At 36.6% G+C, this 17352-nt stretch overlaps 1 long non-coding RNA gene and 1 other non-coding gene across 2 annotated transcripts in view; one reads left to right on the forward strand and one right to left on the reverse strand.

The window, feature by feature from the left end:
- Positions 1-17352, forward strand: part of LOC143682895 (uncharacterized) — a 105901-nt gene that overhangs the window by 13707 nt on the left and 74842 nt on the right. The window lies entirely within an intron of this gene.
- LOC143685365 (U6 spliceosomal RNA) lies at positions 12612-12718 on the reverse strand. The gene has a single exon (XR_013176608.1). It is a non-coding gene; the product is annotated as a U6 spliceosomal RNA (small nuclear RNA).

A 17352-nucleotide genomic window follows, 5' to 3' on the forward strand; every position in this document is an offset into this window, starting at 1 on the left:
CATCTGTATTCATTAGAGAGATTGGTCTGTAGTTTTCTTTTTTTGTAATATCTTTGCCTGGTTTTGGTATGAGGGTGATGTTGGCTTCATAGAATGAATTAGGTAGTTTTCCCTCCACTTCGATTTTTTTGAAGAGTTTGAAGAGAATTGGTACTAATTCTTTCTGGAACGTTTAGTAGAATTCACATGTGAAGCCATCTGGTCCTGGACTTTTCTTTTTAGGAAGCTTTTGAATGACTAATTCAATTTCTTTACTTGTGATTGGTTTGTTGAGGTCATCTATGTCTTCTTGAGTCAAAGTTGGTTGTTCATGTCTTTCCAGGAACCCGTCCATTTCCTCTAAATTGTTGTATTTATTAGCGTAAAGTTGTTTATAGTATCCTGTTATTACCTCCTTTATTTCTGTGAGGTCAGTAGTTATGTCTCCTCTTCCATTTCTGATCTTATTTATTTGCATCCTCTCTCTTCTTCTTTTTGTCAATCTTGCTAAGGGCCCATCAATCTTATTGATTTTCTCATAGAACCAACTTCTGGCCTTATTGATTTTCTCTATTGTTTTCATGTTTTCAATTTCATTTATTTGTGCTCTAATCTTTGTTATTTCTTTCCTTTTGCTTGCTTTGGGGTTAGCTTGCTGTTCTTTCTCCAGTTCTTCCAAATGGATAGTTAATTCCTGCATTTTTGCCTTTTCTTCTTTTCTGATATAGGCATTTAGAGCAATAAATTTCCCTCTTAGCACTGCCTTTGCTGCGTCCCATAAGTTTTGATATGTTGTGTTTTCATTTTCATTCGCCTCGAGGTATTTGCTAATTTCTCTAGCAATTTCTTCTTTGACCCAGTCGTTGTTTAGGAGTGTGTTGTTGAGCCTCCACGTATTTGTGAATTTTCTGGCACTCTGCCTATTATTGATTTCCAACATCATTCCTTTATGGTCCGAGAAAGTGTTGTGTAAGATTTCAATCTTTTTAAATTTGTTGAGACTTGCTTTGTGACCCAGCATATGGTCTATCTTTGAGAATGATCCATGAGCACTTGAGAAAAAGGTGTATCCTGCTGTTGTGGGATGTAATGTCCTATAAATGTCTATTAAGTCTAGTTCATTTATAGTAATATTCAGATTCTCTATTTCTTTGTTGATCCTCTGTCTAGATGTTCTGTCCCTTGATGAGAGTGGTGAGTTGAAGTCTCCAACTATTATGGTATATGAGTCTATTTCCCTTTTCAGTGTTTGCAGTATATTCCTCACGTATTTTGGGGCATTCTGATTCGGTGCGTAAATATTTATGATTGTTATGTCTTCTTGTTTAATTGTTCCTTTTATTAGTATATAGTGTCCTGCTTTGTCTCTTTTAACTGTTTTACATTTGAAGTCTAATTTGTTGGATATTAGTATAGCCACTCCTGCTCTTTTCTGGTTGTTATTTGCATGAAATATCTTTTCCCAACCTTTCACTTTCAACCTATGTTTATCTTTGGGTCTAAGATGTGTTTCCTGTAGACAGCATATCGAAGGATCCTGTTTTTTAATCCATTCTGCCAATCTATGTCTTTTGATTGGGGAATTCAGTCCATTGACATTTAGTGTTATTACTGTTTGGATAATATTTTCCTCTAACATTTTGCCTTTTGTATTATATATATCATATCTGATTTTCCTTCTTTCTACACTCTTTTCCATATCTCTCTCTTCTGTCTTTTTGTATCTGACTCTAATGCTCCCTTTAGTATTTCTTGCAGAGCTGGTCTCTTGGTCACAAATTCTCTCAGTGACTTTTTGTCTGAGAATGTTTTAATTTCTCCCTCATTTTTGAAGGATAATTTTGCTGGATATAGGAGTCTTGGTTGGCAGTTTTTCTCTTTTAGTATTTTAAATATATCATCCCACTGTCTTCTAGCTTCCATGGTTTCTGCTGAGAAATCTACACAAAGTCTTATTGGGTTTCCCTTGTATGTAATGGATTGTTTTTCTCTTGCTGCTTTCAAGATCTTCTCTTTCTCTTTGACCTCTGACATTCTAACTAGTAAGTGTCTTGGAGAACGCCTATTTGGGTCTAATCCCTTTGGGGTGCGCTGCACTTCTGGGATCTGTAATTTTAGGTCTTTCATAAGAGTTGGGAAATTTTCAGTGATAATTTCTTCCATTAGTTTTTCTCCTCCTTTTCCCTTCTCTTCTCCTTCTGGGACACCCACAACACGTATATTTGTGCGGTTCATATTGTCCTTGAGTTCCCTGATACCCTGTTCAAATTTTTCCATTCTTTTCCCTATAGTTTCTGTTTCTTTTTGGAATTCAGATGTTCCATCCTCCAAATCACTAATTCTATCTTCTGTCTCTTTAAATCTATCATTGTAGCTATCCATTATTTTTTCTATGTTTGCTACTTTATCCTTCACTTCCATAAGTTCTGCGATTTGTTTTTTCAGTTTTTCTATTTCTTCTTTATGTTCAGCCCATGTCCTCTTCATGTCCTCCCTCAATTTATCGATTTCATTTTTGAAGAGGTTTTCCATTTCTGTTCGTATATTCAGCATTAGTTGTCTCAGCTCTTGTGTCTCATTTGAGCTATTGGTTTGTTCCTTTGACTGAGCCATATTCTCAATCTTTTGAGCGTGGACAGTTATCTTCTGCTGCTGGCGTCTGGGCATTTATTCAGATTTCTCTTGGTGTTGGACCCAGCAAGGTTGTAATATTTTTCTGTGAAATCTCTGGGTTCTGTTTTTCTTATCCTGCCCAGTAGGTGGCGCTCGTGGCACCCGTTTGTCTTCGGGTCCCACCAGTAAAAGGTGCTGTGGGACCTTAAACTTTGGAAAACTGTCGCCGTCCTGGGGGTTCGCTAGCCGAAGCGGCTTGAGCCGGCCCGGGGTCCGAACGCAGGGAGGGTTGCTGGTCGCCGCAGCCAGGGAAAGAGCCCGTCCGAATTTCCTAGTCGGCCCTGGGCCACAAGCGTGGCGGGAGGGCGCCAGCGGCAGTGGCCCGCCCGAGAGAGTGCACGTTCCCCGGGAGTCACGGGTTTGGAAGGGGCCTCCCGCACCCGTCACCGTTCTCCGCGGCCTGGGGGTTTCCGATCCAATTCTCTCAGTTGGTCCGGGGGCTGCGCGTGGTGTGGGCGCCAGCCGTCTTTGTTTCAGGGGACCGCCTCTCCAATTCTCCCAGCCGGCCCGGGAAGGGGGAAGGGAGTAACTCCGGCCGCTTGCCACCCCGCCCGGTAAGGCCCGCGCGCCTCGGCGATCTCACCCGAGCTGCTTCTCTCAGCCAGCCAGCCGTTCCAGGATGTGGTACGCTGTCTTTTTTATCTCTGTTGTGGCTTTGGGCGCTTTCTGTATCGTTTCTACTCCCCTAGTAGGTGTCCTGGAGAAGAAACTAAGATCCGCGCGTCTTACTAAGCCGCCATCTTCCAGGAAGTCCCTGTCCTTTATCTTTTATGTCTTTTCATTTAAAGTCTATTTTGTCTGATATTAGTATAGCTACTCCTGCTTTCTTTTGGTTACAACTAGCGTGGAAAATCTTTTTCCATTCTTTCACTTTCAATCTATTTTACCCTTGTGTCTAAGATGAGTCTCTTGTAAGCAGCATATAGCGGGATTGTGTTTCCTAATTCATTCTGCCAATTTGTATCTTTTAATTGGTAAGTTCAGTTTGTTAACATTCAAAGTTATTACTGAAAATGTGTTTCTTGAATCCACCAGCATGTCTTTATTTTATTTGTCCCAATTTATCTATTTTTTCCCTCTTACTCTTTGTATTCTTTAAATTACTCTTAGTGGTACTCTTCAATTCTGTACCCTCCTCCAGACCTTCCTCTCATGTCTTATTTTTTCAGCCAGCAAAACTCCTTTTGGTATTTCTTATAGGGCTGGTCTCTTGTTGACAAATTCTTTCAGGACTTGTTTGTCTCTGAAAACTTTCATCATTCCATCAGTTTTGAAGGACAGTTTGGCTGGGTACAGAATTCTTGGCTGGAAGTCTTTCTCTTTCAGGATCTTGAATATATCATACCATCCCTCTCTCACCTCCAAGGTGCTAGTTTAGTATTCTGAAGTCAGTCTTATTTGGGTTCCCTTGTATGTAGGAGATTGTTTGTTCTTGCTTTTTCAGAATTTTCTGCTTCTTTTCAGCATTTGACAGACTGATTAGTATGTTTCTTGGGGAAGGCCTATTTGGATTTATTCTGTTTGAAGTTCATTGGGCTTCTTTGACTTGTATATTTATGTCCTTGATGAGGTTTGGGAAGTTTTCCCCCATTATATCCTCAACTACACTTCCTAGCTGTTTACTCCTCTCTTCTCCTTCTGGGACACCAACAATTTTTATATTTGTGCACTTTGTTTTCTCTCTCATTCCCCTTAGATCCAATTCAAAATTTTTCTTTTTTTTTTTTGACATTTGCTGTTTTGAGTCTTTGAAGTCAGCTTTCTTGTCCTCTATATCACTTATTCTTCCTTTCGTCTCTTCAAATCTGGTGTTGTATGCCTCTAGTATATTTTTTATTTTGTCAACAGAATCTTTAATCTCTGTGAATTCTGCTATTTTTCTATTTATTCTCTCAAATTCCTCTTTGTGCTCTTCTGCTGTCTTCTTGATCCCCTTCATGTCATTTGCTATCTCACTTATTTTGTTAAGTAGAGTTGTATGAACATCTTTGAATAGTTGTTCCAATGTCCGTGTCTCCTGTGGTGTTTTAATTTGGTCGTTAAGCAGGGCTATACCTGTCTGCATTGTGATATGCTTAGTGATCTTCTGATGTCTATGAGGTATTTAAAATCTTGATTGATATACTTTGGGAATTGACTTATTTCAGTAGTCTAAGGCCATGTGTTTGTGGGATGATTGTACAGCAGGGAGCAGGGTACTGGGTGGGGCACTCAGTGCAGGGATTTGTTTCAGGGCAGGTATAGGCACAGGTTGGGATGTTATGCTGATGCCTGTGAACATGGGTGTCCAGAGGCCATGGAGGTTGTAGCTGTACAAAGCAAGTTCTTGCAGATATTAATAGGAACTTTTAAGCATGAGATACAATTTAAATAGCAAAAGAATTTAAAAAGTAAATATTTAATCTTAGAAATCTTTCACCAAATCCAATTTTGGATCATTTAAAATATTGTATATAAAATAAGAAAAACAATAAATAAAAAGCTAAATAAAATATTGAATAATATTTTATTTCAGAATAGTTAAGACTCCAAACAAGATACCAAAATAATACAGAAAATCCTGGTGTATTCTTTATCACTTGACCTACTGATAATATCATACATTGCCATAGCACATAATCAAAAGGAAGAATTTGACATTGACACAGTCCTATTAACTCAAATTTAAATACCCTTTTGGGTTTCACGAGTTTCTACATGTACTTTTTTTTCAGGAGTGTGGTGGGGTTGACTATAGTTCTACGAAATTCTATCACACGTAGATTCATGCAACCATCAGTACTATTAGGATACAGTCTGTCCAATTACCACAAAGAAACTCCCTCATGTAAGCCATCAATAGTTATATCCCTCTCTCCACTTCACACCTGAAAACCACCAATCCATTCTCCATCACTATAATTTTGTCACTTTGAAAATGTCATATAAATGGAACTATAAATTACATACCATTTGAGTTTGGCTTTTTTTTTCATTCGGTATCACACTCTTAAAATCTATTCAAGTTTAACATCTTTCATTCTTTATTACTGAGTAGAATTCCACTGTATAGGGTGTCCTACAATTTGTTTATCCATTCATCTTTTGGGGGACATTTAGCATGCTTCCAGTTTTGGGCCATTAAAAATATTGCTAGTAACATTCAGATGCTGTTTTGAGTATGGATATAAGTTTTATTTTCTAGCATAAATATCTAACAGTGGTATTGCTAGGTCATATGTTAACTGTATATGCAACTTTATGAGAAACTGATAAACCCTCTTCAAAAGTGGTTGTGATATTTTGTATTTCACCAGCAATGTTTGAAAGATCAAGTCACTCAGCATCCTTGTCAGCACAATGTATTGTCAGTATTTTTTCTTAAGCTGGGATATTCTAATAAGTGTATAGTGACATCACATAGTACCTTCAATTTTTATTTCCATGATGGTTAATAATGGTACACTTATTTTTATTTTCTTATTTTCCAGTACATTTTCCTCTTTGATTAAATGTTGTTTAATGCTGCGGTCCAGCCGCAGCAGAGGGAACGGGCTTGAAGGTGTGGAGGGTCGTCGGCACGAGAAGAACACCAAGAGACAGCTTAGAGAATTTTTTTCTGAGAAGAGTTGCTTAGATTTATTTTTGCTTAACTGATTTTATACCCTTATTCTTGGCAAGGAAACAGGTATCACAGAATCATGGTTGTGTCATGGCTTACGTTTTAGGTAAAGTTACAGGTTCAGGGAAGCAAAGCGAAAGTACACGTTTTGATTTTCTTAGGAACACTTACACAAGATTTTAATAGCAGCAAGATATTGGCTTAAACCACAGACATTGTGTTTGCAGTTTTCTGAGTTTAGACTTTCTTTTCCTATTATTCTACAGGTGAGGCAATATGTCAAGACTTATTTTAGTCTGGTTAAAGGTTAGCTTGTTTTGATTAAAAGGTTACATTGTTTACTTAGATTTTTTATTGTTTTATAGCAATGGACCGGTGCCGTGGTGGGGAGTAAATTTCTAGGATGGCTCAATGCAGGGTTTTTTAATTGTAAGTGTTTACTTTCTATGGGGTACTTTTCTGTGACTTGTTCTAAAAGCACTTCTGCCTGCTGTATCTGCAGCATGACTTGCTTAACGGGGGCGTCCCAACCTAATTTTTTCCAAACAGTCATTAATAAGGTTTTGCATTTTGTACAATTTGTATCATTTTTTCCAATTCTTTTGCTTTCTGATTCGTTTTGATATAATGCTTGGAGCACAACCAGCAACAAGAAACACACAATTAGTGTCGTTAATCCCAGTATTTTTCTATTACACCATTTTATGCCTCATCTTCTTTTGGGGCGTTGAAGGCCTTGCCTACCGCCCTTCCTTCCAGGGAACCGTGTTAAACTGGGGAGGAAAAAGAGGACGCGGCAGTTTAAGCCTTTTTTTTCCATTTTCCAGTTGGAACAGTCTTTTCTTACTGTTGAGATTAAAGTGTTCATTATATCCTGGGTACAGTCCTTTATGGAAGATGTGATTTGCAAATATTCAACCAAGACTGTGGACTTTACTTTCATCTTCTTCATGAGATCTTTTGCAGTCCCAATGTTAGTTTTTAATTTGATGAAGTACAACTTATATTTCTCTTTTATGGATCATGCTTTTGGTATTATGACTAAGAACTTCTTGCTTATACCAAGATCTTGTAGATTTTCTCCTGTTTCTTCTGTTTCTTTTATAGATTACACTTTATATTTTGATCTCCAATGTACTTTGAGTGAATTTTATAAGGTATTTAGATTTAGGTCGAATTTCAATATTTTTTTCTAAAATGTCACATGCAACATTTGTTCAAAAATTCATGCTTCTTCCATGGAATTTTTTTTTACATATTTGACAAAATTCAGTTTTCTATATTTGTGTTGCTCTCCATATGTGATCTCTCTTCTATTGTATTGGCCTAGTTGTCATTGGATTGTTTTCAATTTGTTTAGTGCTATGAATGGTGTTTTCCTGTTGTGTTTATGAATGTAACTTTACTCAACTTTTCTTTTTAGTTTCTTCCATTGCTTTTGTGCTTCAGAAATGGTTCCCTATTCTAGAACTATAAACAGAGTTACCCATATTTTTCTCATTTTTAATGATTTTAACTTAAATATACAACTGTTATTTACACTTCTATTTGGTCCACTTACCATCAATTTTTTCTTGTTTTTGTTGGGTGTATGGGCCAGGAATTAAACCCACATCTCCTGAATGGAAGGTGAGCATTCTACCACTGAACCACCTGTGCACCCGACCATCAAATTTTGACACTCACATTGTTAGAAACCACAAAACAAATTTTAACTAATGAATAAAAGGATTTTTAATGTTTAAGTGATTATAATTCAATAGTAGATATTGAAAAAATCAACACTACAGAAAACTATCAAGACATTGACAATCATCCCTGACAATTTTTGCTATTTTATTATCATGCAGTTTACCAGTGCAGAATAGCTCCCAAATCATTTTGATTTTTGAAATTCCAAATAGTTCAGCAAACACATGGCAAGTTATCTGAAGCATAATTTAATATTATCTATTAATAAAGTTTAATTATTTACATTGCATAAGAGGCACAAATTAATATGCATTTTAATATATACCTTCTGGTAATCAATTTTTTTCTTTATTAGAGATGTTATTTGCTTACGGGACGATCCCACATAAAATATAGGATTCCCATAAATACCCTTTTATGTACAACTTTCGTTTTAGTGGAATATTCGTTACAATTGATGGAAGCACATTTTTATAATTGTGGTATTAACTGTGTTCCACGTTTTAACTTGAACTCACTGTGTATGAGTAAGGGATTTTTATATATTTCTTTTGGACTATGATTCTAATTCTGCTCCTCATTTATATCCCAGGTGAACTCCAAGGGGAAATCTTTCATGTTCCTTTGGAATATCCTGTCATATCTTTCATTCTGCCCCACAGTCAAGTGATGTTTCCCAGTCTCCAACAGTACCTAGTGGTATGAGCAGTGAACAGCACCTGGGTGAGGAAGTTCTCCCCAAACCACTTTCGTATCTTCTCCAAGCCAAGCTAGATATCTGTGTTAGTTTACCATGGGGTTTGACACCTCACCTTTCCTTATTCAGAGTGATGATGAGACAAACTTAAGAATGCTGCAATACGTAAATATATTCATGTCTACTGCTCTGTTAAATTTCCATTTGAAACAATTTAATCATAATCTTTCTTTATAGGAAAAAACTCTAAAATAAACAGAAATTAGAATTTTAAATTATATTTTACTATGTGCCAAGTAATAACCAAGGAAACTACATATACCATGTAATTCTTCTTCTTCTACTTTTTTTTTTGGCATGGCCAGGCACTGGGAAGCGAAACATCATGTAAGTTTTAACACGAGCTTAGAAGTATATATTCTTCACATGTAAACTTAAAAAAAAATGAGGTCCAAACATTTTTCAAGAAATAAATTAAAAATGCATAGGCTGCCCAGAGCGGCCATTGTTGTCGTTCTACCCTATAGAAGTTTAAGTCGTCCTTAACCCATTTCTTTAGGAAATCTCTAATTTAGAATCTTCAGGTATAATATTTTCTTTTGTAAACATTATTATTGGTATGCAAAGCAAATAGCAAGGTACTATGGGCATAAGAATTGCTGTATATTTGATTCTAGTTCAGCAATGAGAAGTGGGAGTTGAGGATAAATGGAAGAAAAGGAAAAAGAACAATTTTGTAAATACCAATATTTGGGTCAATTTCAATAAGATACTTACATAATTAAGTATAAATCACTAACCATCATCATGATGTCAAGTTATGAATAAGTTTGAAATTAAAGTATAAAATATATAACTACAAATTATGAATTGGTATGGTATGTACTAAAGTGATTAAAATAAAAAGTTTTTAAACATAAAGGATATCAGAAGGAAAATATATTTATTCTTAAGAAAAACTACAGGAACATAATAGATACTCAAAAGAAACTGATTGCATATGTTGAATAATTGAATGCTTAACAGATTGGGTGAAATGTCATACCACTCTACTTTTTATAATGAAGAAATCTGAGCAAATAACATTAGTCCAATCTCCTCCCCCATGTGAAAACAAGTATAAAGTTTACCTCCTAGAATGTTCTAAAGGAAAATAAGAATTGGATCTCTCCTATTCATTTATCCCCAGTGCCTTCAGAAAAAGCTTTGCTAAGAAATGTAAAAGGATGACATTGCCTAGAAGGAAAGAATTTAATATTAATTACACAGTCTCAAGTGTCAGTCTCTGAGCTGAAGCAAATATACAGCAGATTCATTTTCAATTAGAAGTTAGATTCTCTCTAGGGCCCAAATGACAGTATCAAGTGGCAAGAACTGTTGGGAACACCTGTTAATCCCCCTAAATTTTTGCTGCTATAAATCACTAAGCCTCACCTTTACACAGGAAGTGTCCATCATTGTTTCTTGTCCCAATTTCATCTTTTAGAATAGCATTATAGTTTGCTAGTGGATTAATATTCATATTCTGAAAGGTAGCCTGACAACTGCATCCAAGTCCTTTTCATTCAGTTCTTTCTCAAGAAAAGTGCAAAGTTTTAACACAGAACTTCTGAGATCCTAAAAGGAATTGTGGAGTTGGAAGTCTATTCCATTTACAAAGAATGTATGAGTTAAAGCCTAATAACTTCATCATGTTTTGAAAAACTAATGGTGCTTGGATTCATTCTAAGTCTGAAATTTGACAAGGATACATTACTTCTTAACCCTTTGAAAATGAGTGCTTTGGTTGTCAAACTAGTTGGAACTTCCTACTGTTTGCTTGCATAAGGATCAGCTCAGTTACATTTATTCATTCAACCACCATTTTGGGAATAAATTCCATACTTCAGACTGTGCTAGGTGATGGGGAAATTAAAGTGAAGAATAAATTATCTGTGCTCATGAAGAATTCACAATTTAATGACAAAAAGAGTAATGCATTTCTCTAATGGCCAGGGACATTGAGCATCTCTTCATGTGCCTTTTCGCCATTTGTATTTCCTCTTCTGGAAGGTGTCTGTTCAAGTCTTTTTCCCATTTTGTAATTGGGTTGGCTGTCTTTTTGTTGTTGAGTTGAACAATCTCTTTACCAATTCTGGATACTAGACCTTTATCTGATATATCATTTCCAAATATTGCCTCCCATTGTGTAGGCAAATCAAAACCACAATGAGATATCATCTCACACCCACCAGAATGGCCATTATCAACAAAACAGAAAATGACAAGTGCTGGAGAGGATGCGGAGAAAGAGGCACACTTATCCACTGTTGGTGGGAATGTCAAATGGTGCAACCACTGTGGAAGGCAGTTTGGCGGTTCCTCAAAAAGCTGAATATAGAATTTCCATACGACCCAGCAATACCATTGCTGGGTATCTACTCAAAGGACTTAAGGGCAAAGACACAAACAGACATTTGCACACCAATGTTTATAGCAGCGTTATTTACAATTGCAAAGAGATGGAAACAGCCAAAATGTCCATCAACAGAAGAGTAGCTAAACAAACTGTGGTATATACATACGATGGAATATTATGCAGCTTTAAGATAGGATAAACTTATGAAGCATGTAATAACATGGATGGACCTAGAGAACATTATGCTGAGTGAGTCTAGCCAAAAACTAAAGGACAAATACTGTATGGTCCCACTGATGTGAACCGACATTCGAGAATAAACTTGGAATATGTCATTGGTAAAAAAAAAAAAAAAAAAAAAAAAAAAAGAAGAGTAAAGCAAATAATTACAGTACATGGGAGAAATCAGACAGAGAAATGAAATGCACAATGACATTTCTTCGGAAAGAGAGATTGCAGTGCTTAGAACAACTTTCAAGTGAAAGAAATGTCCCTGGAGAAGCATGAGACTGCCTAAGTTTAAAGTGAGTTCCAAATTACAGAATCTTGAAATGCCTTCCATTTCATGGAAAACTGGACTTGTAAGGAATGGAGCTGGAGATGCAAGTTGGGAACGGATGATAAAGGGCCTTGCAGAGTGTGCCAAGTATCTTTGATTACTTCTGAGAGGGGATAGTCAACAGAAGAATATTGAGCATGAGAGGGTACTTAAAATAATAGGACCATGATTATGAAATTATTGTTACAAATAACTCTTATGTTGAATGACACGCACATACTCAAGATGGGCAAGATGAAGAGAGGTGACAATGCGGCCAAAAACCAATAGAAATAAAGACAACAGAAACAATAAAAGAAGCAACAGACCTAAGAATTTGCAGAAATAAGGCTTTTCTATGTCTCTGAAGTTGTCCACTTAGGATGGTTCTTTAGCATATGTGCCATTTCCCGACGCTATCACCTATCACTGCCCATAATCTGAGCATCTCCCACAAAATGATAAACTCTTCCTACACGATATTTCCCACTTTATTACTTCAGTCTCCAAAGTCTATTCCATCAAGGAATCAGTTATGTAAAATTTCTTCTCTGAAAACTTCAGCCAATTATGACATATGAGGAAAAAGATCAAAACAGGAGAAAGATTACATTTCTCACTATATTGCAAATGTAAGAAATGATCATGGTGATAAATAGACAGCTATGTGATGATATTGTGAGGCACAGATTATACACCATGTATGGAATGTATGTGTACGAAAATTTGTTAGTATTATTTAAAAATTCTCATATTTCACTTTCCCCAATGATGTGGCAGTAAATAGGATCTCATTTATATTTAGATAAATAAAATAATTTTAAAGATTTTGTATTGTAAAATAAAATACATGCAGAATAAGTACATGGAAACTTGAGTAGGGCATGAGATTTGTAGGTTTGTCCAGAGTGATGCCTTGAGAAATCCCAGAAGGATTTAAAGAGTGAATAAAAAAGTATTTGCAAAGTTCCCTTGGGAGAATGATGAGAAAGGGAGAGAATTCAACTTCCCCAAGTGGAGAATTCTTTTTTTTTTTTATATGGAACCCTTCACGAATTTGCGTGTCATCCTGGCACAGGAGTCATGCTAATCTCCTCTGTATTGTTCCAATTTTAGTATATGTGCTGCTGAAGTGAGCCCCCAAGTGGAGAATTCTTGATATCCTCACAAGCAGTGGGGACAGCCAAGGCAATAGGTTGTGGTTTGTTCATACGAAACTTAACCCCACAAAGGATAAGCTAACCCTATTTAAAATTAGGCCAAATAGTCAACCCCAGGAGAACCTCTTTTGTTGCTCAGATGTGGCCTCTCTCTCTCAGCCAACATGACAAGCAAACTCACTGCCCTCCCCCTCTCTACATGGGACATGACTCCCAAGGGTGTGGACCTTCCTGGCAACGTGGGACATAAATCCTAGAACGAGTTAGGACTCAGCACCAAGGGATTGAGAAAACCTTCTCGACTGAAAGGGGGAAGAGAAAAATAAGATAAAATAGTGTCAATGGCTGAGAGATTCCACAGTTGAGAGGTTATCCTGGAGGATATTCTTACGCATTAAATAGATGTCACCTTTCAGCTAAGGCCTAACAAAGAGGCTGTGGGGAAATGCCTGAAAATATAGAACTGTGTTCCAGTAGCCATGTTTCTTGAAGATGATTGTATAATGAAATATTTTGCAATGTGACTATGTGATTGTGAAAATGTGTCTGATGCTTCTTTTATCTCCCTTTTGGACAGATGAGTAAAACATATGGATTAAAAATAAATATATAATAGGTGGAACAAATGTTAAAATAAAAAAAAAAACACATGCAGAGAACTCATTAAAATATTTGATTAAAGAATTACTATAAAGTGAACCCCCATGACTCTGACATGCATATCAAGAAATTGAACAATGCCGGTTTCCCAGAACCCCTCAAACACTTGTTCTTCCTAATCATAAATCTTTTTCTCCCCCAAATGATAAACACTATCTTTGAATTTTATGAAAATTAATCTCATGCTTTTAATTTTACTTTTTCCAACTTACTACTGAGCCCTCAATATCATAATTTACTTCTGTGTTAATACATTACCTAAATGGAAAACCCAATATTTATTTTTGCTTCTATATTTTTATATCAATAAAAAGACTGAGAGTTTCATTAGTGTTTTCACATATATTGGTAATTTGTTTTGTTTTAATACTGTGTGGTATTCCAGTGTATGAATATACTAAGTTAATTCACCGATTCCATCACAGTTGAGAAATTGCAATGCTTCAAGTTTTAGGCCATTATGTACAATGCTAGTGTAAGCATTCGTGTACACATCCCCTGATGCATGTGTGCTTGCATTTTATAGGTATGCACACATGAATTACTGTATATTAGGATGGGTGTATTTTAAAACTGAATAGATTTAAGTAGTACTTTCAGAGTCGCATCATTGAAATTAGATGGCAGCATTCTACTACATTTAAAGAAAACTAACAAACATAAAGAGAAAATCAGCAGCTTACCTTCCCCCCAACTGGGACAAGACAGTCTAAATAGGCTCTGCTTGGTCCTATGGTTCTAGGGATATTTTTACCTCCAAGTCAGTGATAAATATGCATAATGCTCTGAGATACACTTCATGAGCTTGGGTTTTTCTGGTGGAGTAACCATTGGAGAACCAGATATACAATAGCATCATGCATAATTACCAAAAAATCTTGAAGTAAAGTAGCAGACAAGGGCAATGTGGAGGGGATGCTCTGAGGGCAAGTTGTTATCTTCCCCTTTCACCCAGAATAAACTCCGTGCTCAGGATCCAGTTAGCCTGGCTTCTAGGACGGGGTAAGTGCATGTTGACCCTCTTCTCAGGAGTGCCTAGTGTTATTCTACAGCTAATAGTGAATGCCAGCATGTTCCTTCCAATTTTGACCCAAATACATGTGAACATTAACTGAAGACATTTCAAGGCAACCAGTTCACCCAGCTGGTGGGAGAGGTAACAACCCTCCACTGTGGCACAAGAACAAGGGGTGCATAAATGATCTATCTTCCTGGATTGAAAAACGCTGACCATGGAGGACCAATGCCCACTAGTGAAGCCAAACTTAACTGACTCTTCTTGTGTGAGTAAATGTTTTACTCTACAGTGCCTGTGGGGATTAGGCTTTGTCTGCTGACCACAGCACCTGCAAACCAGGGAGTGGGCTGGGGCACTGGGACTGCTGTTCTTCTTGACAGACTTTGTTAAGCTCTTTGCCAACCTCCATTCAGTGAGATCCCCTCCCCTGGAGGTGGTAAAGTTGTCTCTCATTTTGACAGACAGTTTGGTGCAGTGAGCAGGGGGCTAAACATTCAACAGAAAGATCCTCAAACTTTTCTAAAACTTTGAAACATGCCTATTTAATTCAGAAATCTGTGATCCTTAGAAACAGCTTTAAAAACTTGAGTTGACCCCAAAAGGTCTAACTTCTTTGCAGAGCCAAAAAAGACTCTCCTTCTATTTTATGGTAAGAAAATGACTTTGAATGGCTGAAGAAAAACCTAGATCAAAATACCTAAACTATGGCTAGTTGGTACAAGGTAAAACAAAAGTGATATTGAAGATGGAAAATATGGAACAGATAAGCATTTGCACTTTGTATTGTTTACTTACTCTGTGATGTCATTGTCCAAATTTTCAGTAAATTCTATTGTTCATTAAGGCTTTGGTGTGAGCAAAAAATTATTATGAAGGAATTTAAATATAAAAATAAGGAGAGGATAGATTTTCATTTTGAGAATGATTCTTCAGGTTGAAAAACGTGGACTAAACGGACTGAGGTGAGATTGGAGACAGGCAGACTGATTAGGCAGGTGCTGAAGACATTTATCAAGAGATAACAGTGACTTGGCCTAGGGAAGGGGAAATATGGATTGATATCATTTTCGTTTTCCACAAAGATTTCAGAGGTAGAAGTAGAAACGATTCATTGATTTAGTGACTAAATGAAGCTGTTAAGGAGGAGGAGTTGTCAAAGATTTAATCTGATTTCTGACTTGACCACTTAAATACTGGGGAATCACAGGAAGAGAAGGAGCCTCTTCAGGGAAGGGGATGAATTTTTGTTTGAAGTCCCAATATTAGATAATAGATTATGTGTGAAGAGGGCAATGATATGCATGTGTCAAGGATCTGGGCTGATGATGTAGATTTGGGATACACCAAATTATTCCCCCAACTCACTCTAATTGGATTTAGTACGTGTCACACTACTTCATGTCACTAAATTCAGGGGACATTTTAAACTCTAATTCATACTGAATTTCTTGGTAGCCTTGGAAATATTATCCATCCCTCGTTTTTGACACTGTTTTGACTTCCATGTCACCATAATACTCATTTGTTTCCACTTCTCTGATTGTTCCTTTTTCTGTTTCCAAGGTAGATTCACCCCTCAATCCTAATTTGATATGTGAAAATCTCTGAGCAGTTTATTCCAGTTCTTCATTATGTCTCACCCTTTGCAGCAACACCTCCTCTATCTTATCCATATTCATGATTTCAATTATATACTGTACAGTGTTGATGCCCAAATTAATACCTTTATACCAGACTCTTCTTTACTTTAAACCTGTAATTTCTACTTATTCCTCAATATATCTGTTTAGATGCTTCTAAGTCACGTTAAAATCCACATGTCAAAATCAACCTTAGCATTTCCTCTATCTAAACTTAACCTTCTTCAGTGTTCCCTAAAGACCTCATGTACAGCACCATCTGCACAAATAAATCAATAAAAAAGCTAGAAAATCTCCTGGTTGCTCTTTCTTTTGTTCCTAAAAGTAATCCCTTTCCTTTTTACCTCCTAATTACATCTTAAAACTTGCATTCTCTCAGATTCCCATGATACCACTCTAATCCAACGCATGGTTGGTTTTCACTGGATTTACACTGCTCTGTATTTAGTCTGCCCATATTCACTATCATCACATTTCCACCCACTAATAGAAATGATATTTAAAAATATTGATTCTATTATATTGTTACCTACTATAACTCCTGAAGGGCACCTCACTGCTTTTAGGATTTTAAAAATATCACTAACACAATCTCTAAAGTTTGTACAATCTGAATCCTACACAGCTCTCAATCTATACCTTTCACCATTGTGAGGTACTTCCTTCTAATCCACAAAGGAAGAAAACTCCTGTTCCAGGGAATTTCCATATTGTTGTCTTGGTTTGGAAGTTCTTCTAGCTCACATGCCTCTGTTACCTCATATAAATCTAGCTTTGCAGTTCCCATGTTACTTCTGGAAAATCTCTTCTATCACATTTGACTATATCCAGTCCTCTTGTTAAATATAGTGACATCATACCTGTACTTTTCTTCATAAGATTAACAACAGGTTTGAGTTCAATCACATGCTTGATAAACACTTGTCTTTCCTTTTAGATTATGAACTGCAAGCATAAAGTGGCTAATTTTCTTTTTCTTATGATTCAGTACCTGCCATGGATTAGGCATTCAATATTTTAAAATAAAGGAATGAATAAATACATCATGTATGAGTAAATCAACTGTCAATCAGATCACAGAATAGTGACCTTCAAATATATTTTGTTTTATTTACACAATATTTAAGATAACTTTGATCTGCTTGCCAATATTTACAAATTAAGTGATTTCACATGAGATCTACATTTCAAGGTTCTCTTAAAGATAGGAGAACTTGCATCCTAGGGCACAAATTCTCCTCTGGCGATAAGGAGCCATGTCTTAGTAGTGGCTTCTCACCCCAGTGCACCAGAGTG

Source organism: Tamandua tetradactyla, chromosome 5 (assembly GCF_023851605.1).
Source record: "Tamandua tetradactyla isolate mTamTet1 chromosome 5, mTamTet1.pri, whole genome shotgun sequence".
NCBI lineage: Eukaryota > Metazoa > Chordata > Mammalia > Pilosa > Myrmecophagidae > Tamandua > Tamandua tetradactyla.